The sequence below is a fragment of the Balaenoptera borealis genome (assembly GCF_965194805.1).
Source record: "Balaenoptera borealis genome assembly, chromosome: X".
Classification (NCBI taxonomy): Eukaryota; Metazoa; Chordata; class Mammalia; order Artiodactyla; family Balaenopteridae; genus Balaenoptera; species Balaenoptera borealis.
In genome coordinates, this window is record NC_138881.1 from 87,158,931 (window position 1) to 87,183,191 (window position 24,261).

General features: G+C 41.4%; 1 long non-coding RNA gene and 1 pseudogene across 2 annotated transcripts in view; one reads left to right on the forward strand and one right to left on the reverse strand.

The window, feature by feature from the left end:
* LOC309620825 overlaps window positions 1–24,261 on the reverse strand; it is a 266,826-nt gene that overhangs the window by 75,514 nt on the left and 167,051 nt on the right. The gene's annotated exons all lie outside the window — the stretch shown is intronic.
* On the forward strand, window positions 12,482–13,822 carry LOC309620954 (protein ARMCX6 pseudogene; annotated as a pseudogene). Its single transcript has 2 exons — window positions 12,482–12,485; window positions 12,660–13,822. The product of its transcript is annotated as a protein ARMCX6 pseudogene (transcript).

Below are 24,261 nucleotides of genomic sequence, written 5' to 3' on the forward strand. Positions count from 1 at the left end.
CATCTGTTTCTTATTACGTATCTCAGGTGGAACCTCCTGATATTTCAACATTAACTGTGATGTTTGTTCCTTTGTTTTCACAGATAGTTTTTAATCAAATTATGGAAGTTTCTTTTTATTTCTGGATGGATAAAAGTTTAAAAAAATTTTTTTTATTGGGGACTGGCACAGTGGATATGACTCCGTGCTCCCAATGCAGGGGGCCCAGATTTGATCCCTGGCCAGGGAACTAGATCCCACATGCATGCCGCAACTAAGAGTTTGCGTGCCACAACTAAGGAGTCTTCCTGCCGCAACTAAGGAGCCAACCTACCATAACTAAGGAGCCCGCCTGCCACAACTAAGGAGCCCACGTGCTGCAACTAAGGAGCCCACCTTCTGCAACTAAGACCAGGTTCAACCAAATAAATAAATAAATAAATAAATAAATAAATAAATAAATATTTAAAAAAATAAGATAAATTTTTTAATTGAAGTACAGTTAATTTACAATATTGTGTTAGTTTCAGGTGTACAGCAAAGTGATTTGGATATTATATATATATTTTTTCGAGTCTTTTCCATTATAGGTTATTACAAGATATTGAATATTGTTCCCTGTGCAACAGTAAATCCTTGTTGTTTACCTATTTTGTATATGGTAGTGTATATCTGTTAATCCTATATTCCTAATTTATCCCTCCCCCCTTCAACTTTGGTAACCATAAACTTGTTTTCTATATCTGTGAGTCTGTTTCTGTTTTGTAAATAAGTTCATTTGTACTTTTTCTCAGATTCCACATATAAGTGATGTCATATAATATTTGTCTTTCTCTGTCTGACTTACTTCACTTAGCATAATACCCTCAAGGTCCATCCATGCTGTCACAATGGCAAGATTTTATTCTTTCTTATGGCTGAGTAGTATTTCATTGTGTGTATCCGAATCACTTTGCTGTATTCCTGAAACTAACACAATGGTATATATGTATACCCCTATTTCTTTATCCAGTCATCCATAAATGGACACTTAGGTTGCTTCCATACCTTGGCATATTATCCATATTATCTTGTAAATAATACCTGCAGTGAACATAGGGGTGCATATATCTTTTTGAATTAGTGTTTTTGTTTTCTTTGGAAAAATATCCAAAAGTGGAATTGCTGGGTCATGGTAGTCCTACTTTTAATTTTGTGAGGAGTCTCCATACTGTTTTCCACAGTAGCTACACCAACCTACATTCCCACCAACAGTAAATGAAGGTTCCCTTTTCTCTACATCCTTACCAACACTTGTTATTTTTTTTTCTTTTTTTGTTTTGTTTTGGTAATGGCTATTCTAACAGGTGTAAGGTGGTATCTCATTGTGATTTTAATTTGCATTTCCCTGATGATTAGTGATGTTGAGCATCATTTCATGTGTCTGTCGGCTGTCTGTATGTCTTCTTTGGAAAAATGTCTTTTCAGGTTCTCTGCCCATCTTTTAATTGAGTTGTTTGTTTTATTGTTATTGATTCGTATGAATTATCTGCATATTTGGATATTAATCCCTTATCAAATATATCATTTGCAAATATCTTCTCCCATTCAGTAGGCTGCCTTTTTCTTTTGTTGATATTTTCCTTCACTGTGCAAAGCTTTTTACTTTGATGTAGTCCCGTTTGTCTATTTTTGTTTTTATCGCCTTTGCCTGAGGAGACATATCAAAAAAAAATATTGCTAAGACTGATTCAAAGAGCATACTGTCTATGTTTTCTTCTAGGAGTTTTATGGTTTCAGGTCTTATATTTAAATCTTTAATCCATTTTGAGTTTACTTTTGTATATGGTATGAGAAAGTAGTACAGTTTGATTCTTTTGCATGTAGTTGTCCAGTTTTCCCAACACAATTTATTGAAGAGACTGTCTTTTCCCCATTGTATATTTTTGCCCCTTTTGTCCTAGATTAATTGACCTTGTAAGTGTAGATTTATTTCTGTGCTCTCTATTCTGTTCCATTGATATATGTTTCTGTTTTTGTGCCAGTACTATACTGTTTTGAGTATTGTAGCTTTGTAGTATAATTTGAAATCAGAGAGTGTGATATGTCCAGTTTTGTTCTTTTTTTCTCAAAGTTGTTTTGGCTATTTCAGGTCTTTTGTATTTCCATATAAATTTTAGAATTATTTGTTCTAGTTTTTTTTTGAAAAATGCCATTGGTGTTTTGATAGGATTCCATTTGAATTTGTAGATTGGTCATTTTAACAATATTAATTCTTCTAGTCCATGAGCATGGTATATCTTTCCCTTTGTGTTGTCTTCAATTTCTTTTATCAATGTTTTATAGTTTTCTTAGTACCAGTCTTTTACTTCCTTGCTTAGATTTATTCCTAGGTTTTTTATTCTTTTCTTATGCAGTTGTAAATGTTTTCATAATTTTTATTTCTGATAGTTTGTTGATAGTGTATAGAAATGCTACAGATTTCTGTATATTAATTTTGTATCCTGAAACCTTACTGAATTTATTAGTTCTAATAGTTTTTTGGTGGCATCTTTAAGATTTTCTATAAATAGTGTCATGTCATCTGCAAACAGTGACAGTTTTACTTCTTCCTTTCCAATTCGAATGCCTTTTATTTCTTTTTGTTGTCTGATTGCTGTGGCTAGGACTTCCAATAGTATGTTGAATAAAAGTGGTGAGAGTGAGCATCCTTGTCTTGTTCCTGATATTAGAGGAAACGTCTGTGTCCTTCCCTGGGTTAGGGAAGTTTCTAGCTATTATTTCTTCAAATAAGTTCACTGCCCCTTTCTCTCTCTCTTCTCCTGGGATCTCTATAATGTAAATGTTAGCTTAATGTCATTCCAGAGGTCTCCTAAACTATCCTCATTTTTTAAAATTCTTTTTTGTTTTTTCTGTTCAGCTTGTGTGATTTCCACTACACTGCCTTCCAGTTCACTGATCCATTCCTCTGTATCATCTAATCTACCGTTGATTCCTTCTAGTGTACTTTTTAAAAATTCTGGCCGTGTTGGGTCTTCAATGCTATGCACAGGCCTTCTCTAGTTGCGGTGAGTGGGGGCTACTCTTTGTTGCAGTGCGTGGGCTTCTCATTTGCGGTGGCTTCTCTTGTTGTGGAGCATAAGCTCTAGGGTGTGCAGGCTTCAGTAGTTGTGGTGCGTGGGCTCAGTAGTTGTGGCTTGTGGGCTCTAGAGCACAGGTTCAAGTAGTTGTGGCACACGGGCTTAGCTGCTCCGTGGCATGTGGGAGTTCTTTCTACTACAAGGACACTGATGCTAACGAGGAAACTCCCAAAACAGCTGCACGAGCTTTAAGAGCAGAATCTTTGTTTCCTATACCCCTCAGGCTCTTCTGTTTGCAAGCTCCACTGGCCTTCAAAGTCAGACATTCTGGAGGTTTGTCTCCCTGATGCAGGACCCCCAGGCTGGGGAGCCCAATATAGGGCTCAGATCCTTTGCTCTTTGGGGAGAACCTCTGTGATTGTGTTTATCCTCCCACTTGTGGGTCACCTTCCCAAGGATGTGAGTCTTGGATATATTGTGTGTCTGCCCCTCCTACCCATCTCATTGTGGTTCCTTCTTTATATCTTCAGTTGTGGAAGATGTTTTCTGCTAGTCTTCAGGTCATTCCCATAGATAGTTGCTCTGTAAATAGTTGTAATTTTGATGTTCCCATGAAAGGAGGTGAGTTCAGGGGCTTACTCCTCCACTATCTTGGCCACACCTCCCCTCTTTCTTATTTTCTAATACAGGTTTCCACTGCTGTCCAAAAGTAGAGTGTTCACAAGCCAAAATGGCTTAAAGTGAAGAAGCAATTACTTTAGGATAAATATTGTTAATGGATGCACAAAATAAACTGAGATAAGGCACAGATGCTCACAGACACAGTTCAAAGCTATGGCAGCTTGATGCTGAGATGATGAGTGTAGTTCACAGGGAAGGAGCTTGGCAGTGAATGCTACTCTCACTCCTTGGGGTACACGCTGCTTCCATAATAGCTTGGCTTGCTGCAAAACAAATGCTGAATGCTATTTTCTCTTCTCATCTTTTTCCATAAAAGCAAAAATTGCCTTTGGATTTCTTTCAGTTTGTGAAAACAGGTACTAATGTAGGTCTTTTGTAAAAAAACAAGTAGCATGAAGCAAACTTTCAAAAAACAGGGGAAATTTGTGTATGCATTAAATTCCATAAATTTAGCACTGTTTTCACTGGATACCATAATTTTTGATAAGTTGTATCAATATTTTGATTTTCATTTATTTCAAAGTATTTAAAAATTTCTTTTGTGACTTCTTCTTTGACCCATGTTTTAGGAGTGTGTTGTTTAATCTTCAAATATTTAGAGATTTTGCAGCTATCTTTCTGTTATTGATTTCTAGTTTAATTCCATGTGGTCTGAGAGAATACTTTGTATGCTTTCTACTCTTTTAAACTTGTTAAGTGTGTTTTATGGCCTAAAATGTGGTCTGTCTTGGTTAATATTTTATGTGAGCCTAAGAAGTATGTGTGTTTTTTGCTGTTGTTGGATTAAATATTCTACCAATGTTAATTAGATCCAGTTGATTAATGGTGTTTTTTTTCTCCCTTTACATGAGACAGGAAGTCTAGATGGAGCTGGAGCCAGCCAGTTGCCCTTCCCCCAGGTCAGATAAGGCCCTGGTAAAGTAGTTTCCCTTTCAGGATAGGCTTTGTTATGGAGAACATTTTGGATGTATTTCAAAATGGTCATTTTTCCCCTGGGCATAATTCAAAATGGTTATTTTCCCCTCCCCCTGACAGAAACATGAGGGAAATTTTCTCTGATCTTCATTGTGAGAACCTGTTGGGTTCCATCAGGGAAGAAAATAGTGAAAATGTGATGATCCCCCCAAAAGTGCCCCGCCCATAGATTTTTAACTCTTAAGCTAATCCATATCCAGCCTCTAGCAATTCAAAATGACCATTGAGGGTATTCTGACCAGTTACTGCTTCAAGTAGTCTCATCTTAGCTGTGATTCTTCCTATATCTCCAGAGTTTGGGGGTGTTGTTTTGCCCTGTGACCTCAATTCTCTGATCAATCTTAGAGAAGTTGTTGATTTTCTATTTGTTCAACATTTTTATTATTGTAAGGAGGGCAATGAGGACTTTCAACTCTTCATATGTTGGAGCTGAAGCTGAAGGTCACTATTACATTTTTACTTTGAGAATTTCCATTTGATTCTTTTCCCCCCACATTTCAGTTATTGGGTGAAAACATCTATCTTGTTTTCTGTTTTCTTGAACATATTAGTCACAATTCTTTTAAAGTCTATGCCTGATACCTCTAATAGCTTAATCTTCTATAGGTCCATTTCTATTGTTTATTTCTTTTTCTCCTTTAAAAAATTTCTGTTTGTCATATCTCTTGGTATGCTTTTGTTTGAGTGCTAAACATTATGAATGAAAAATTCTAGACAATGTAGATGACTTTGTCTTGATTTGTAGAAGATTTGCTTTGGCTTTGGCAAGGCAGTATAAGAGTAAATTACCTTAAGCTAATCCAGAATTGAACTAATTTGAGGTAGGATTTCAATCTTTGTCAGACCTATTCTATTTCTAGTTCACCCTTATTCCTAGGGTGTAATCCTTCAGGGGTTCTAACTGACAGCCTAGGGAATTTATTAGGTCCCCCACCCTTGGAAATCTACAAACTCCAATTTTTATCTTCCCTGCACTATGAAGCTGCCAAAAGCTCAGTTTATCTTCCTAGCCTCTTAATTGCCTTTTTCTACTTGGTTTCTTTGCTTCTAGCTCTACACCCATTAAGAATTGGTGAATGCCTCAAAGAGAAAATCAGTTTCATTCCTTTGTAATTTCCTTTCTCCAGGATCTTAGCCCATCAAATCCTGGATGTGTAGGTAACTCTAAGTTGTAGATTTTGAATCCTTAACTCTGTGTAACTGCTGAAAGTTCTACTAAGGTTTTTTTTGACTCTTAGCAGCTTATTTTTCAGTCTCTCCACCCATGTTGATAATGAATTGACAAATGCTTCAGGAGGAAAATTGGTGTCAAATGTGTTTCACCTCTTTAAATTTCCCTTCTCTCCACGATTTTGGTACTTCAAATCCTGGCTGCTTTCATAGCTCTCCAATGTCTTTTTTTTTTGGTTGCGTTAGGTCTTCATTACTGTGCACAGGCTTTCTCTAGTTGTGGTGAGCAGGGGCTATTCTTCGTTGTGGTGTGCGGGCTCTAGGCGCGTGGGCTTCAGTACTTCCAGCACGTTGTCTCAGTAGTCGTGGCACGCGGGCCCTGGAGCGGGTGGGCTTCAGTAGTTGTGGCTCACAGGCTCTAGAGTGCGGGCTCAGTAGTTGTGGTGCACAGGCTTAGCTGCCCCGCGGCATGTGGGATCTTCCCGGACTAGGGATCAAACCCATGTCCCCTGCATTTGCAGGCGGATTCTTAACCACTGCACCACCAGGGAAGTCCCTCTCCAATGTCTTTAAACAATTTAACTTGTTTAAATGTAATAACAATTTATTTTTCAGCTTTTCTTGTCCTTCTAAGTGAGAGGATTGGTCTTCTATTAGTAGGCTGTCATAGCCAGAAGCAAACTATCCTCTATAACTTTGAATGTAATATTTTTATTACCATTCCATGCAAAATGTTTTCAAATTTTAATTATGATTTCTTCTTTGACCCATGGGTTATTTAAAAATGTATTTCCTCATTCCAAAAAATATGCAGATTATTGGTTATATTTTTATGATTGATTTTTAGTTTATTGCACCATGGTTAGGGAACACACACTGTATGATTTTAATCTTTTGAAATTTGTTAAAACTTGCTTTATGTCCCAGTATATGATCAATCTTGATACAGACATACCTCAGATATATTGTGGGTTCAGTTCCAGATCACCACAACAAAGTGAATATCACAATAAAGTGAATCACATGAATATCTTAGTTTCCCAGTGCCTATAAAAGTTATGCTTACAGTATACCGTAGTCTATTAAGTGTGCAATAGAATTATGTCTAAAAAATAATGTACATACCTTAATTTAAAATACTTTATTGCTAAAAAATGCTAACCGTCATCTGAGCTTTCAGCGAGTTGTACTCTTTTTGCAATAATAACATCAAAGATCACTGATCACAGATCACCATAACAAATATAATGATAATGAAAAACTTTGAAATATTGTGAGAATTACCAAAATGTGACACAGAGACATGTAGTGAGCAAATGCTGTTGGAAAAATTGTACCGATAGACTTGACGCAGGGTTGCTACAAACCTTCAATTTGTAAAAAATGTAGTATCTGCGAAGTGCAATAAAGGGAAGCACAATAAAATGAGGTATGCCTTGTATATGTTCCATATGTTTTTTTGAATGAAACTTTTGTGATTGTTGAGTGTAGTTTTATACCAATTAGGGATTGAACTAATTGAGTCATATTTGCTAATCATGTTCAAATCTTCTATATTTCTGCTATTTTTATCTGCTTATTCTGTCAGCTACAAAAAAAGATATTTTAAAATCTCCCACTATGATTGGGCACCTCTATTATTTCTTATAGTTCTGTCCATTTTTTGCTTTATATACCACATCTTCTTTTTTTTTTTCAGAGATGAAAGACAATTTATTACTCACATCAATAACAGTAGCCAAAGTATCAGCATTTTTACACCAGTTCCTGGATCCCAATTCCCAGCTGGTGATATTAAGAGAGCCAAATGACACCAACACATGCAATGAGATGTGTCACAGAAGAACTCTGAGCTTAAAGAATCTGAGTCTTTTATCCTTACTAGCAAATCTTACCTTTGCTCATGAGGGAGACACTATCTCTATCTTCCAAGGCTGTTTGCTATACAACCTTGAAAAGATAGTTCAGAACAATGGGCAGTGAGTGCCTTACTCAGAATATGTGCAGGCACATGACAAAGCCATAGAGAATTGTCTCCCAACAGAGTGCAGCTTGAGAAGGATTTATTGCACCTAGCCTCGATCAGATGACCAATTAATGATTTCTGACACTGACCCTGGAGAAAGTACTTGCAACATTTATGCCACATATTGCATATCACATAATTAGTTACCGAAAAAGATATAAAACTATAAGAACTATAAGAGAGTTCAGTGGTAATATACAAAATAAGTATATATGAAATCATGATATATACCACATCTTCTAATCCTGAATTTTATGCTACTTGAGATTTGAATGGCTTCTTGAATATGTAGCTTGACATTTTGGAAAGTTTCAGAAAATTGTCAACCGTTATTTCCTCAGATATTACTTCTGCCTCATTCATTCTCTCCTCTCTTCATTCTCTTCTCTTCCTGGATTTCAAGTATACATACGTTACTTGAAATCTTTCTGTATTCTCTGTCTCTTAGCCACTCAATTTTTTCATCCTTTTGTGACTCTGGCATTTTTTCTGGATAGTTTCTTCCAAACTACCTTCCTGTTCAATAATTTTCTCTTCATCTATATGTACTCTGCTGTTAAATCCTTCCATTCAGTTCTTAATTGAGATTATTCTATTTTTCAGGTCTAGAATTTCTGCTTTATACTTTTTAATAGTTTCCATTTATCTGCAGAAATTCTCTATATTGTCTTTTATCTCCTTAAGCATAGTAGGCATATTTATTTTAAATCTATGTCTGATAACTCTAATATCTGAAGCCCTGATGTGTCTTTTTCTATTGTGTGTCATTTCTGATGACTTTTGTTAATTTTGTCTTGTCTTCTTGTGTACTTGGTTGTTTTCTATTGTGTGCTAGATATAGTATTTTACGAAACTTCAGAAATAATTTGAGGCCAATATTGTTTCTCTCTGAAGAGAATTTGTATTTGTCTCTGCAAGGCACCTAGAGGCATTAGCACTCTGGAATTACCTTAATCCAATTTCCAATGGTTGAGATTACTTAAAGTTAAACTGAAGTCCTTGTAAAAGCCTGTCTACATGACCTTTTTTTTTTTTAGATTCCATATATATGTGTTAGCATACGGTATTTGTTTTTCTCTTTCTGACTTACTTCACTCTGTATGACAGACCCTATGGTCATGAAGAACCTAGAGGCAAGACGGGAATAAAGATGCAGACCTACTAGAGAATGGACTTGAGGACACGGGGAGGGGGAAGGGTAAGCTGGGACAAAGTGAGAGAGTGGCATGGACATATATACACTACCAAACTTAAAATAGATAGCTAGTGGGAAGCAGCTGCATAGCACAGGGAGATCAGCTCGGTGCTTTGTGACCACCTAGAGGGGTGGGATAGGGAGGCTGGGAGGGAGACACAAGAGGGGGGGGATATGGGGATATATGTATATGTATAACTGATTCACTTTGTTATAAAGCAGAAACTAACACACCATTGTAAAGCAATTATACTCCAATAAAGATGTTAAAAAAAAAAAAAGCCTGTCTACGTCTCCTTCACTCTGACTTTGAGGTGCAGCTCTTTCAGCATCACAATCCAAAGATTTTAGGGTTTACCAGGTATACCTCTTGGCAAGATTTGGATTCCAGTATCTGTCTCCCTAGCCCCCCAAGGCTACCCAAAATTCTACATAGCTTCTCAGTAGTTCCCTCAATAATTGCATATGCGCCATTGGGAAAAGTGGCCGTAACATTAAGCTCAACTTCTCCCACTCCTATTCTGAACCAGGTATTCTTCGCCATCTTGTTAGCCCTCTAGTGCCTTCAGGGAAATGAAAATCTATGTTTTGTCCAGCTTCTCCAGATCAGCAGGAGGATTGGTTTCACTTACTCATCTCCCATTTCCCTAACTCATTATTGAGGACTTTTGGTAAATTTTTGTAGAAGTATACCATATACACAGAATAGTGAACAAATCCTAAGTGTTCAGCTCAATACATTTTCACAAAGTGAGTAAGGAACAAAACATGAACAGCACATTGGAAGCTTCCCCCATGTGCCCATCTAGTCAATAGTGCATCCCAAGGGTAACCACTATTCTGACTTCTAAAACCATGGATTAGTTTTGCGTGTTTTTTTTTAACTTTCTGTAAAGGAAGTCACACAGTATGTATTCTTTTGTATCTTTTTTATTTTAGCTAACATTGTGAGATTAATCCATACTGTTGCATATATAATATTCATGGCCATTTATGAATATACACCACATTTATGAATATACTGTATTTTATTTATCCATTCTACTGTTAATGGATATTTGAGTTGTTTCCGGTTGGGGATAATATGAACAGTGCTACTATGCATGTTCTTATTCTTGTCTTTTGGTGAACATATGTATGCATTTGTGTTGTGCATAAGGTCATCAGTTGTGCATACTTTTAGTCTGAAGACAAAATTAAGATCTAGATCCTGGAGTGTGTGAACTCAGCAAGGTAAATGCTGCCTTGTGGGGGCCTGTCTGAGAAACCAGGTGGTCTTTACCAAGAGACAAATCTGTTCATCTCCATGTCCCATTGACCTTAGCAGTTGGCACTATACCTAGAATGTATTATGCCTTAAATATATGTCTCAGAAATAACCAGTGGTGACATTTTGGAAAACATCACTCCTGAAAACTCCTTATGCATATAAAAGCATGTACAAATCTTTATAAAAAGCCAGTATTTCCAAGAAAATGAGCAGAGGCAACAAATATCTAAATTATCTCTTGCTCTATGTCTTATTTCATGCAATGTGCTTTCTCATGGGTCCAAGAAAGATGATGGATATTAGCGGCTGAGTGGAGGGGAAGTGACGAGATGGGCTGTTGCCCTATATTCTAAGAGAAGACAAAGAAGTATAAACTGAAATAGTTGCTCCAGGAGAAGATAGGTTCCTTCCTTGGAAATTAGAGAAAGGCAAATTTCAGCAAAATGGAAATGCCTTATCTTTTGGTCTCTAGGATTGGCAAAGAAAAAATGAGTGACAGGTCTGGTGTGCTGGGGGGGAAAGGAGAGAGGCGGGCATACTCTTGCATCACTACTGGTAGGAGAGAAGCTTGGGGACCATGGCTCATTGGTGACGTATCTCAGGTGACCAAGAATTGTGGAGAGGTGGTGTTTTTGGCCCAGCCATCAGCTTCCTGTTGATATCAGGGAGATGTGTTTGTAGTCAAGTGAAGAAGGAAGAAACTGCTCTGATTGTGTGCAGGTTGGTGTGAGAGTGAGCATTGCCTGGGGAGTCTTGGGGTCGCGGTGGAGTTAGGTAGCAGAGACCTGAAGGGGCAGAGTCAGCTTTCCCCACAGCCTCAGGCTATCCACCAGCTCATTTTAGTTCTCTAAATGGTGCATGAGGTCAGGGGGAGAGCTGATGTTGGGATCTGGGAGTGAGAGGTGGGGACCGTTTGACAGTCTTGAATCAGTAAAAGGTAGGAACTGTGGCCTAACACCCTGCACTAAATGTTCACAGACCTTTATCTGTTGGTTAGCTTGTCTGCCTGTAGGGGGCAGCACAACCCAAAGGAAAGGAAGAGGAAACCCATTACATACAGGATGTTTAGTAGAAACTGAAGTGAGCAGTTCTTTCAAGGAAACGTGGGGCCTGGACCGGTCACAAGGTGGCGGTAGAGGCAAGCCCAAAACCAGAACCTGTTCTTTCACTATCCTGCCTTCAGAAAAGCATTACTTAACCCCAATCCTTTTTGGCTCTGGGGAAGCAGTGTCTATACAGCAGAAATGACGGGTAGAACAGAAAAGTGGCCATTTGATGGGAGAAAGCGAGGTCAAGAGAGTGACTGGGGCGCAGAGGAATGGAAAAGGTGGGCATTTGTGGGGGAAGGATGGGGTGATGAAAGGGTCTGGAGGGCAGGGTAGGGGCTGTGCCTAGGACCTAAATGGGAGACATTTGAAAGCCAGATTTCTCACTCTGGAGAGAGGACACTTATGTGCCTGGACATCTACCAGTCTCCATTCTTTCTTCTGTGTCTACAAGTAGACATAAATCTAGGCAAAGGAAGAAGGAAATTGCTCCACACATTGTTATCTCTTGGAGATAGGGATGGGGAGGGAGGTTGGAGTCAGAATGCAGGGTCTAGAGGCAACTCAGCTACCTCTCCCAACCTTTGTTCTCCTCTCCTCCTACTTGGGTGCTGGAAAAGTTAAATGCTGTACCTCTGAGGAAACAGTGGGAACGAGTTTAAGGGAGATAAATGGCAGAGGAGAAACGTTTGAAAATTAAGACCCTAACTCAGGAAAGAGAGATACTGATACCCTTGTATCCTGAGTATTGACGTGTATATCTATGGAAACTCATATGAAAGCTCTATGTATTTGCATTTCCCCTAGTTTCCTGTCAGATGGCAGTTAGTGCAATTTGTGTCCAGGAAAAGAACGTCCAACAGTCTCCTACCTAGAACACTACAAATTAGATGGCTTTTAAAAGAGTGAGAACCTCCTGTGACTTGTCACAGATATAGAGTGTGCTTGAAATGCTGATTTAGTGAAAGCAGTTCTGGAGGTCAGGGCTAGAAGTTGCTACAGTGTTCATCCACTAATCAGAAGAGGATATAAACACAGTGAGAAACAACCAGAATTGTAGGGAACTTCATATGGATAAGGATGGGTAAGGGGTCTGGTCTTTACTCAAAGAACCAGGAAAAGCCAAGTCCTGGGGATGAGGCTGACATGAGACATGGGCAGTAAGAACCTAGGGCCTCTCAAAGAGGAAATAGTCTGAATGAAGAAAAATCACTCTGTCACTAATGAAAATGAGGACTTTTTTTTAGTGATGCTTAAGATATTGAAAATTTCAGTTGTGTTCTTGGCCTCTCCAAGTGCCCTTTCATTCAGGGAAAAGTGTTGTTAGCTCAGCCCAGGGACACTGGTTTTTCATTTAGCCACGATATCAATAGTCATTTGGCCAGCCTCTCCATTGCTGGAAACACGATCCCTATTCCCGACCCTGCTGTTGAGGCTTTCTGTGCCCCGGATGACTTGAATGCCAGTGTTGCAAATCAGGGCCAGATTAAGATGTACATCAACGAAGTGTGTCGGGAGACTGTGTCACTTTGCTGCAACTCATTTCTGCAGCAGGCCGGATTAAATTTGTTAATAATCATGACAGTTATTAATAACATGCTTGCCAAGTCCGTTTCAGGCTTGAAGTTTCCTTTGATACCAGAGGGAAGTGAATGTGCTGAGGGGCACGTTGTGAAACCCTTGATGGGTTTGTCTGAAAAGCCAGTCTTGGCGGGGGAGTTGCTGGGAGCCCAAATGCTGCTCTCCTTCCTGTCCCTCTTTATCAGGAACGCAAACAGACAGCTTCTCCCAGAAATCCCGGCCTCTTAAATGGCCCCCTCCAACAGGATGGGACTGATCCACCCCGAACCAAAACCCGATCAGTGAACACGCACTTGTGTTCTCAATCAAGGACTCTGCAGCGGGTGCTATTGAAGATCCAGCCTTAGCCAATAGCCCTATCTCTGGGTGAAAGTTACACTTGCTAAATCCAGGACCACTCTCTTGCTGGCCAGGCAGGGGTTCCCACAGAGCTCTGAGTAACCTCTTGGTTTTGCAGTCTGCAGGCAGTGCGCATTGTAAATTGCTCCCTTGCAGCCTTCTTCCTGTGGTAAAGGGATCATTTCAGCTGTGTGGTGAAAGAACAACATTTTCTAGCCTGACAAGGGATGCCTTGCCTGTGGTGGTCTCCCTGTCTAAGCTGGACCACCTTGTGGAGGCCAGACCCATGTGGGAGCTTGTGCCGAAAATGCATTGGTTGCTGCGTAGGTTGAATTCTTTTTCATTTACTCTCTTTTCTTCACGAGCCTATGGATGGTAAACCTATTCAGCAAAACATGTACACTCCCCTTCTGTGAGCTGTACTGACTCAGCCTCGTCCACCAAGTCTGCATTTTTATGTATCACCAATAAAGCTGTGTGCTTTAACTGGCAAAAACGAGACATGGTACTTGTCTTTGAGTTTATAGTCTGCGTGAAGAGGAAGCCCAAAATACACGATCAGTGCTAACTAACTGGGGCATTTGCTCCTGAAAAATGTCCCCCTAGCGGTGCCCACAGGAGGCAGGGGAAGAGATGGGCTGCAGGGTTCAGGATAAGCTCCCAGAAGGGGCTGGGGGCGGGGACGGGGCAGGGGAATGGGGTGGAGGGTGGAATTAAGAAGGACTGTTGGGAGGACTAAAGGAGACAGCACCTGTGAAGCAGGCAGCACAGTGCCTGATGCAGAGGAATCCTTCCCTCGATGAAGGTGTCTTTCCTCGCCTGCTGGCCTAGAGAGGAAGGTCAGTATCCTTGAGGTTTTGCCTACACATCCTTGGGGGCCACAGGGCAACCCAGCCCTGCACAATTTAGTGCACAGTTATAGCAGTAACAGTTGCTACTTGCTGAGTGCCTGCTTTGTGTTCTCTCTCCTGAGAAGCAGCTGTGAAACCTACTTCCAGGCCCCCTCCCTTCCTTGGGATGCCAAGCTCAAATTCCTGGCTGAGTGAAAAGGCTTGGCCGTTGCTTCCTCTGGGGAACCTCCTTTCTGCCCTATCCCTGGTACTTCTGTGGGATCCAGGAAGGGGACAGTGGAGGCCTCCGTGAATCCCCGAAGGGGTGGGAGGGCAGATGCTGAGGGGCGTGGCATGGCCATGGCTGGTCCATCCATCAGGAGACATATTCATGCCCTCCATCCAAGCCCCTGGCACCCCTTGGAGGAAAGGAAGAACGCAGCCCTGCGCACTGAACCACTCCATGAATCTGGGCAACTCATTCCACCACCCCGTCCCAACATTTCCAGACCCCTCCCAGCAAGCCTCAGCCCCTGCATCACCAAAGCCAGGTTCCCTGCGTGGTTTTTTTTTTTTAATTAATTAATTAATTTATTTATTTATTTTTGGCTGTGTTGGGTCTTCGTTTCTATGCGAGGGCTTTCTCCAGTTGCGGCGAGCGGGAGCCACTCTTCATCGCGGTGCGCGGGCCTCTCGCTGCTGTCGCGGCCTCTCCCATTGCGGAGCACAGGCTCCAGACGCGCAGGCTCAGTAGCCGTGGCTCACGGGCTTCGTTGCTCCGCGGCATGTGGGATCTTCCCAGACCAGGGCTCGAACCCGTGTCCCCTGCATTGGCAGGCAGATTCTTAACCACTGCGCCACCAGGGAAGCCCTCCCTGCGTGTTTTTGATGTGTCGTGAAATGGTTCTCTTCCTCAAAGCCCTGGCTAACAGAGGGGACAAGAAGCTTCCTTTGGGCAGTGCTGCTTCTGAGCCCGGTGCCCTCTCCTGGTCTCCCTGGGATGAGACTCTGGGCCACTGCTCCCTGGGCATCAGCTGTGTACAAGTGCTCTGCCTTCTGACTGCCCTCCTCCATACAGAGCATAGTTTTATTTCAAATTTTTAGTTTTTTTCCAATGTTTTCCTCCCTTCCCCTGGAGTTCGGGGGGCAGGTGGGTTGCCACTCTCCTGCTGGTACTCATCCACCCCACAGTTTGGGCTGACTAGTAGCCATGGGTGCCTGCCAGGGACTCTGCCCCTCCCCAGGCCCTGGGGCCTTGACTGGCCAGCATGTGACTGTGGTTGCTGCGACATCACACCCCCAGCAATGCTCACCCCGCCGGGGCTTTGTTTGCTGGCTCTGGGGCCCTGTCTTGTTTTCAAAGAGCTGCTAACGTGGTCCCCCCTTTCTCCCAAGCCAGCCTCAGGTGGGCTGGGCAGTCTGTTTCCCACGCAGGATTGCCCTGCGGGCAGCCCCGCATCCGCTCGTCCCAGTGGAGCCTGCTGGCCGATGGTGTCTTCAGCGACACCTTATTGCTCAGCCTCTGTGATCTCAGCCCAAAGGCAGAGCACTTCTCCTTCCTCCTGGCTCGGGGTCCCAGATTAACACGTGCTTCCCTCCCGCTCTGCACTCTGCCGAGTCCCCGTTTTGAGTCCTGCCACAGGCAGTAGGTCCACCATCTCCCAGGCAGGCATTTGGCGCTTTCAAGCCACAGCTGACTCCTATCGCAGGGAGGGCCTCGGAGACCTTCTGCCCGTCTCCTGAGCAGTTCTGTCACAGGGCAGCCTGCCAGCATTGACGGGTCTCCACGGTGTGGTCTTGGCCCAAGTCAAGAGCCCCCTCTCCATTTGCTGGCACTGCCCTCCCGAAAACACTCCCTGCGTGTGGAAGCGCAGGGCTCTGGTCTGCCCTTCGTTCCTTTGTTGGTTGCTGTGCCAGGGCACGAGCCCAGTTCCCAGTTCTGCCTACTACAGGGGTGCGGAGGGGCACTTCAGCGGGGGGCGTGGAGGGGGGGGCGCGGGGGGCGGGGCGCACGCCTGCCAGTCAGGGCCTGATTAAGACATTCAGAGGCTTTCAGCACTGGAAAGACTAAGGTGCCGCCTCCCATGCTTAATTCAAAAATGAAACAGCAGGGGACCACCAAGCACAAAGTAACCCACCTGTCTTCTGCAACCAGATGAGTTTCTTGCCAGGTTTCCCCATGGCAAACATTAGACAAGGTCATCAAAGCTTGGGCTTGTCACACTCTGTGGGGAGGTGCCTGCCTTGATGGGGCCGCCCTAGCCGAAGCTGTCTCTTCGGTAAATCTGGAACTGCCTCCACAGACTGCCCTCCAGCTCCAGAAAGGGCCCTGGATTCCCTTCTTCTTCATCTCATTATCTTGTCTACACTTTGTGCCTGTAGGTACTGATTTCTGCACTAACTCCCAGGGCCCTCCCAGCCTGCTACCTCTCCTGGGAATTTTGTTATTTGACCCCCCACTGCACCCCTCCCTGCCATAAGTGCAGGCAAGGTTGCAGACATCCAGCTTCCCAGCTGGTACACCCAGTCTCACACACTGCATCCCCACGGGGGCCCTTAGTGCCACTCTCAGAGCAGTTTCAACCACAATCCCCTCACTTTGAAATGTCACCAGGGACAGGCACAGCCCTCACCAAGTCAGTCCCTACGCTGGGCCACCACAGCACCTTTTGGCTAAGAGTTTGACAGCTGTGTGGAGCACTGGCCCCCACCTCCTCCTAGAGGCCACCGGTTGGTCTAAGATGCGATGGGCACTGCAGCACAGTCCCGTGGGGCATCAGCCAGTCCCTTGTCTGTCCTCATGCTGCATGGATCACCTTACACTCTGTCACTTCCCCCTTCACTTTACTCACGACCTCCTCTTCCCCTGAAAGCTCATTTTCCCTTATTGCCTCTTGCTTTTGCGTGTGGCTTAGGACGGCCTTCCCCACTTCCCAATTACAAAAGGAGTCTCCTATATGGTTTCCTAATTCTTTCATACCTTTCCACTTAAAGGGTTGTCTCAGGGATATACTTGGAATTTCCTGACTCCTTTTCCAAATGGATAACCTGCTAACCCAGCGCCACTTATCACTCCATTCTCACGGTATAATTGGGGCATTCTGGGACCTTCATGCACCCAGCTGAGCATCCCCTCTGTGGCTTCCTGCTGTGGAGTTCCTCTTGGGGCACACCCCTTTCTCCCAGGAACCCCTCACTGACTCGGGGACCCTCTGCTCACTGGGTGGCCTGTGGCAGGTGGGGTGCGTGTGTTGGCAGGGAGGGTGTGTTGGTGCCCGTGAGCAGGCGTCTGCCCCAGGTACCTTCTCAGGACGTGCTCTGGCCCACAGGAAACTTAGGAACCCCCCCGCCCTGCCTGCTTTAGCACCAAGGGAAATGGGACTGTTTTCTTCCCTCACCAAAATTGCCTCATTTTTGTGAGAGAAAGCAAGTTTTTTTTTTTCTATATATAGAGTTGCTCAAAAATTTACGTGGTAGTCATTACCCACACTGGAAATATGGCTATTGTTACATGTTGAACTCACCATGGTTTCTCTCAACCCTTCCCTTTATTTTTCTTTTGTGTGATATATTTGGTCAATCAGGAATTTACATTTTCTGTGTCTTTCAATATTTTCCTGTTAAACTTCTATTTTTTTATTTTACTTTGGATAGTCTTTGAAGGCCCAAGGTTATTAGAAAACATTTGGCTATATTTCTTTCTAATACAGATAGTTTCCTTTTCAAAGTAAGTTCCTTTGTTAACCTGTTAGTGGTGTGTGTTTTTTGCGTGTGTGTGTGTACATTTGGTTTGAGGTAGACCTCGTACCTTAATTTTCTCTGAATGTGTAATAAATTACACTAATGTCATTTTTTGCAGAATCTGTTTTTAATGTTTTGATTGAAATGTGCTAAGTTGATGGATTAATTGACAACTTTACAATTTTCCCATCTAGGCACATTTATTTTGATCCTTTTTGTCACTTAGTGAAGTTTTCTTCGTAATGATCTTTCACATTTCTTTTCGGGTCTATTTTTGTTGCTTTGTGAAGGGTCATGGTCTTTACCTCTCCTACAATGCTATGCTACTTCAACTCTGCTGTCCTTATCCCATCTGCCAGCACACTGGACATATCTGTGGTTTCTGCTGCTTTGGAACAACAGTGAAAAGGGATGGTCAAGTGCCTCAGCATCATTACTCATAAAGAGGAGGGAAGGGGAAAAGACAAGGCATTAAGCCCTATTTTTCCACAAATGCTCTTTTCTTAGAACTCTCCCTGTAGACCTTTCATTTCTTTCATTTTACTTTTATATTTTCTTTCTCCCTCTCCCCTGGCAGTGGAGGAGTAGTTCAAACAGGTTCTTCTGGTTTATCCAATCATGTTTCTTTAACCCTGGCAAGGTCTCCATTAAGTCTAGCCACCAGTATTCTATTGTTCTTTGTTCTTGGATATCTGGATATGGGATGATTTTGAAGGAAGGAAAGGTAGTTTGATGGCTCAAGTTATTTCCACAAATAAGCACTCCAAATAACCATGTCACACAACCCCCCTCAGAATAAATATTTGCATCTCACAAAGAGCAATTGTCAATGCATAACTATATATCCAGAATTCTGTATTTTTCATTATCCAGGCCTTTAAATTAAGTAGTAGGTGGATTTGGTGACTTTCTCAACTAGGGAGGGCCTGTGGAGGTAAGGGGAGTGATGGGGGATGTTCCCACCAGCTGTCTCTCTCAGCCTTTTCTACTCTGCCACTTGTGCTGCCCCATGTCAGACCCCACACTTTTCCAAACTTGTGCCTGGGGAAATGAGAAAGTAATCCCAGTGCTCTGAGATCTTCCAATAACTCATCTGGTCATTACCAACACCCACCCCCCTGTACGGTTTCAATCTAGGAATTGATTTGAGCCAGGAGACATGTGGTTGGCTGTTTTCCCTTCTTCTCCCCTCTCTCACTCCACAAAGTTCCTCTCTGATGGACACTTCCTTTAGGTTCCAAGTTCTCACTACCTATAGCTTGTGGTAGAGATCTGTGGTCAGAGTCCTCCAAGCCTGATTTTTATATGTAATGAGAGTTTGGGGGATTTAGGAAAACTCTAAATCGATGGTTACGAGTTTTAAAAATTAGCTTTGAGGGCTTCCCTGGTGGTGCAGTGGTTGAGAATCTGCCTGCCGGTGCAGGGGACACGGGTTCGAGCCCTGGTCTGGGAAGATCCCACATGCCGCGGAGCAACTAGGCCCGTGAGCCACAACTACTGAGCTTGCGCGTCTGGAGCCTGTGCTCCGCAACAGGAGAGGCCGCGATAGTGAGAGGCCCGTGCACCGCGATGAAGAGTGGCCCCCGCTTGCCGCAACTGGAGAAAGCCCTCGCACAGAAACGAAGACCCAACACAGCCATACATAAATAAATAAACAAATACTTTAAAAAGAAAAATTAGCCTTGAGAACCCTAAGTTTCTTGATCCAGGTATAAGCAGTAGTTTGTTTCTCTTTGTGTGAGGTTATAATCCTAATTATTTAATCTTAATGATCAATGGGCTATACAACAACATTATTTACAGGGGGAGTTAGATATAGTTTGGTTAAATATTTTTTATAATATCATTCCTGTTACATGCTAATGAGACTGCGCCAGATCAGGATTAAGAATGGGCAGGGACACAGTTGGGCAGGTGGGCAACCAGGGCACTGCCCTGTATGTTTGCCTCACTCCTCAGGGAGCTAGAACAGAGAGAGATGTATGTGGAGTCAGGAAGCTCTACAAAGTGTATATCAGGCATCTCACATAGCATTATATCCACAAGGCTGGGCAAAGACAGGTCAACCAATTCTTTATATTCCATCTTAAATTTAAATTTAATTTATTAAAAAAAATAAGTAGGAGCCTAATGGTTCAAAATTCAAAAAATAACAAAGGGTATACATTGTAAATCTTTCTCTCACCTCTGTGTCGCCACTACCCAGTTTTCCCCCACCAGAGGCAATATTAGCAATTTCTTGTGCATCTATATATATAGAGAGGGAGGGAATATATGGCAATATATGTAATATATGTTTGTATATATATATTCACAGACATATAATAATCTTGTCAATCCTTTGATATCATTACATAAAAAATTGCTTTTTAGTTTATAGTTGAATAGTATTTTATTGTATAAATATGCCATAATTATTTAGTCAGTCCCTTATGTGTGGATGTTTAGGGTTTTTCACCATTTTTCTTGATATTAGAAATAATGATTCAATGGTTATACATATTTACATATTATACATATTTCTTTTTCTTCCCCTCTCTTTCCTTTTTTCATCTACCCAATTTTAGTTGATTAAATTATATTTCTTAGTGTTTGTCTTTTTACTACTCAATATACTTGGACCCCTATTGCCAGATTTGTCTGCTTTAGATGTCATCTTTTGACCCCCAGGTACTAAGGATAAGAAAACCAACATATTTACATTACCTCTCACTTTCTTTTTCTTTCTTTCTCTCCCAATTGTTGCTAATTATATCATTTCTACTCCATCTGGGTTTATCACCATTACATTTGTTCTGTAACCATAATCACCACATTTGTTTTGGTCTTCGTCTTAAATTTGCATAGATTTGACACTAATTGCTAGACTTTTGCTAAGGTTTCTTCGTTTCCTGTCACTTTTGCCTTCATCTCTGTGATTGTTAAATTTCTTCTACATTTTCCCTGAGGCCTGACAGCTCACATTTCAGCTCATTCTTGTCTTACCATCCTTTTCTTGAGCTCTTGCTTAATTGCTTCATTAAAACTTTCTAATTCATGGTGAAATATCTGGTGACAATTTTCACCTACTATTTTTCAGATGAGTTTTCTTTATCTGCCATGCATTTTTCAGGTCCCTTTTCTTCTTTTTTCCCTTGCATTACCTCTGTTTACCTCTTGTGTCAGTTCCATTTTGATTCCCCATCTTTGAGGGATATCAGGTTTTATTGAACCAGTTTTTTGCAGAATGTTCATCTAGGACAAGGGCCAGGATTGTCTGATACCAAGAATTTTTTTATGGCTCAAGTCATTAGAGAGAGGTAGCTGTGGGGCTGCTAAAAGTGCAGTCTCTCTTCTCTCCTGCTGCTCGAGGCCACACTCATCTCTAATGCTTTCTGGGGACAGATTATTTCCTGCAAATATGACCTTTGTGACTCCTTATTTGGCCCAATCTCTGTTTCCTTCTTATTATGGATCTTCTGCTCCATGGTGGATCCAGCTGTAAAGTTGTGCATGCTTCTTATCTTTAAGAAATACACAAATTTGTTAAGAGGGTAGATCTCATGTTAAGTGTTCTTACCATAATAAGAAAGAAAGAAAGGAATAAAGAAGGAAGGAAGGAAGGGAGGAAGAAACAGTCTTTTTCTTTTCTGGAATTCATTGTTGTCTTGTGGCTTACTTGAGAAAGTAGAATCACAGCTAGAGAGTTTCTGGAAAATTAACTAAACAGACTGTAAAGCATAAAACTAATTTACAATTCATGGAGATGTTCTCTGTGAAGGAGTTAGAGCCCAGCATACTGCGAGCCTTAGTTTGGACAGAGCCTCTAGTCAGGCCCAGAAAGACAAATAACGCCATGTTCTCTGCCAGCCTTCCTGAGCGTTCTTACTACATGACACAGGGGGAAAAGTAACACACAACAAAGTTTCTTCCTGTCCCAGTAACTGAGCTTGTGCCAATTAAGAGAAAATTGGGTGACACAAAAGATGCTTAAATCACATCTCATTGCATCTTTAGCTGAAGTGGCTTTTCATGATTAATTTTCTTAGCATTCATCACACTCCATTGTATTTTCCATTTTCTTTGCCTGTATTCCCCACTAGATGATAAGTTCTATGAACCCAAGAATGGTACCTGTTTTGTTTACTATTGAATCTCCATCTGTCCTGCACATAATTAGTGCTCAGTGTCTACTCAATTTGATTGTCTAGCATTCAAGCTGCAATTTTGGGTCTGGACAGGAATTTGTGCTTATCTAGATATTTTTGAGAAATATCTTCAATAAATGTGCATTATGTTTGCAAAGAGAAATTTGTTTTAAAAGTATGTTAAACAATATTTACAATATGGCCCTAATTAATTTTAAAGAGGCAGGTACTTGAAAAAGACAAGAACGTTACACACTCTGTATCTTGAGGTCCTGTTCTCAAGTCTCTTCTCTTTCCAGGAATCTCATCCATTGCCATGGCTTCAGTTATCACCTGTATGTTAATGACTCACAAGTCTATATATCCACAGTCCAAGATTAATTTATTTGATGCCTACAGATTTCATATCCCACAGATATTTCAACTTCAACAAATTTGAAATTGGAGTCATCATTCCCCAGTCCCACACCAAAACTGTTTCCCTTCCTGTCTTCCCTGTCTTGGTGAGCACAATCACCATCCACTCAGTTGCACCTGCCAGAAACCTAGTCATTACTGACTCCTTCCTTCTCTCTCATCCCATATTGCTAGCCTATCTCAAAATCCCTTTTATTCCACTTATTTAATATTTTTTACAAATGTTAACATTATCAGAACAATACATACATAATAGCAGAGCAATTAGTACAGAGTTTATGATGAAAATGAGTCATTTCCCCTCCTGCTCTTCCCTAGACTCAGGACCACTCTCTAGAGTCCAGAGGCAACTTTTCTTCACTTATCTGATGTTAGCTTCTTCTGATTCAGTGTTTCTCAACCAGGGGTGATTTTGCTTCCAGAGTACACTTGTCGGTGTCGGGAGACATATTTGGTTGTCACAACAGAGGACAGGTGTGCTACTGGCATCTTGTGGGTAGATGCCAGGGATCCTCCAGTGCACAAGGCAGCCCCCAGCCCAAAACATTGGTAGTGCCAAGACTGAGAACTGTTCTTGTGGTCATCTTCAAAATGCCAAAAATATACTTGTACTCTAATGAACTTCTGATATGTAAATAGGACACTTAGCTCATTAATCTTACAGCCCTTCCTTCCTTTCTCTTATTCCTGATGTTTGTAGCGTTATTATTATTTTAGTTTAATCATACAGTCAACAATTATTTATTGAACACCACTGTGTGCCAAGCACTATTCAAAACATTTAGAATTCGGTAGTGAGCAAGACAGACATAGCTTTTATTAAGCTTGCTTTCTTATGGAGGAAGTAGGCCATAAAATCAATTAAACTAAATAAAGTAGCTAAATTTAACTTTAAATTATATACATAAACCTTTATTTTGTTTCATAAACTTCCAGCAGGACTTGTTCACTTCTCACTTTATAAAATGAGGATATCAGCTCTGCTGTCTTTTCTTCTGTCTTTTATCATCTTCTTCTACATCCCACATTCTGTCAGCTATATTTTATTGTCTCATGCCTACTTAAAATTTCCTCCCCACAGGTGATATGTGAATCATTTTCTAAAACTATACAAAATAGATTCACATGTTAGGAGACTACTTCAGCTCAGCAATGAACAGCATTTATATAGTCATAATCATCTAAATACTGTTCACGAAACATTAAGGAAAGAAATTGAAGATGATACAAAGAAATGGAAAAATATTCTGTGTTCTTAGATTGGAAGAATTAATATTGTTAAAATGGCCATACTACCTAAAGCAATCTACAGATTTAATGCAATCCCTATCAAAATACCTAGGACATTTTTCACAGAACTAGAACAAATAACCCTAAAATTCATATGGAACCACAAAAGACCCTAAATTGCCAAAGCAAGCTTGAGAAAAAAAGAACAAAACTGGAGGTAGCACCCTTCCAGACTTCAGAGTATTCAACAAAGCCACAGTATCAAAACAGCATGATACTGGCACAAAACAGACACATAGAGTAATGGAAGAGAATAAAGAGCCCAGAAATAAACCCACACACCTGTGGTCAATTAATCTATGACAAAGGAGGCAAGAATATACAATGGAGAAAAGACAACCTCTTCAATAAGTGGTGCTGGGAATATTGGACAGCTACATGTAAAACAATGAGATTAGAACATTCCCTCATACCACATACAAAAACAAATTCAAAATGGATTAAAGACCTAAATGTAAGACCTGAAACCTTAAAACTCCTAGAAGAAAACATAGGCAGAACATTCTTTGACATAAATCACAGCAATATATTTTTG